This window comes from Rousettus aegyptiacus, unplaced genomic scaffold, assembly GCF_014176215.1.
Source record: "Rousettus aegyptiacus isolate mRouAeg1 unplaced genomic scaffold, mRouAeg1.p scaffold_m13_p_3, whole genome shotgun sequence".
Taxonomy (NCBI): Eukaryota; Metazoa; Chordata; class Mammalia; order Chiroptera; family Pteropodidae; genus Rousettus; species Rousettus aegyptiacus.
In genome coordinates this window covers 30,550,222-30,551,502 of record NW_023416306.1, presented here as the reverse complement: position 1 = coordinate 30,551,502, position 1,281 = coordinate 30,550,222, and the positions used below count along the sequence as shown (strand labels likewise).

At 37.7% G+C, this 1,281-nt stretch overlaps 1 pseudogene; it reads left to right on the top strand.

The window, feature by feature from the left end:
* The first annotated feature begins 677 nt into the window (after positions 1-677).
* Positions 678-796, top strand: LOC118600468 (annotated as a pseudogene).
* The last annotated feature ends 485 nt before the right edge of the window (positions 797-1,281 follow it).

Genomic DNA, 1,281 nt, shown 5'->3' with positions numbered 1-1,281 from the left:
GAAATCCTTCAAACTTTGAAACTGGAATCCTATTATATCAGGCAAGATCTTACTTGCAAATAGTAGAATTCACTCTAGCTAGTTTAAGCAGAAAAGAATTGGAATATTGGGAAGTTCACATAATCTCTAGGAGGCTTGGAGTCTAAGCAGTCAAAAAAAAGAAGTACCTAAATTATACCACAGAACTGCACCAGCAAAGACCCCACTGCCATTGCACTGGGCATAGACTTTACAACAAATGTCACAGAGATCAATTATTTACACCAGACCATTCCATCACTACTGACTGAAAGTTGGAGGCCCCAAACACTGCCTTCTCCAGAAAATGTGTTCTATGGGGCACCTGCCTCCTCATGCTAGCTTCTTCTGTTTTGAAGCCTAAGAGTGGTAGAAGGAAGGCAGTGGGAAACTAGGAAAATGAATTTCTAGATTCTAGAAAAGTGTGAATCATAATATGTTTAAAAGATGTTGGGAAGCTCCCAAAATCACAGTTGTCTATCACAGCAGTGATCTCAAATTGCCAAATTCAGAGGCCTTTGTTCAGTGCTCGAAATCTCTGTAGAATAAAAAGATAAATAACCTAATTTAAAAATGGGAAAAATACTTAGAAGACATATAAATGGCTAAGAAGTATATGAAAGGGTGCTCAAAATTTGCCACTAAGGAAGTGCAAATTAGTCTACCACCATGCCACCCTGAACATGCCTGATCCTGTCTGATCTCGGAAGCTAAGCAGGGTCGAGCCTGTTTAGTACTTGGATGAGAGACCACCTAGGAAGATCTGGTGCTGTAGGCATAAAAAAAAGTGCAAATTAAAATTATGAGATACTATTTATACATACACATGCAGAATGGCCACAATCAAAAACACAGATAATACCAAGTGTTTGGTAGGGATGTGGAGAAACTGGAATCCTTGTATATCGCTGGTGGGAAAGAAAGATGGTCTAACTACTTTGGAAAACATTTTGCCAGTTTCTTATGTCCACACACAAACCTATATGTGATTACTCATTGCAGCATTATTAATAGCTCCAAACTGGAAACAACTAAAATATCCATCAACTGATGAACAAAGAAAATTCTACCCATGCAATGGAATACTATTCACCAATAAAAAGTCATGAAGTATTGATAAATGTCATAGCACAGATGTACTTCAAAAACATGCTAAACAAATGAAGCCATGCACAGAAGACATGTCTTTGTGTCACTGCGTAGTTCCATTCATATGAATAGTACAGAAAAGCAAATCCATAGAGATAGAAAGTAGATTAGTGA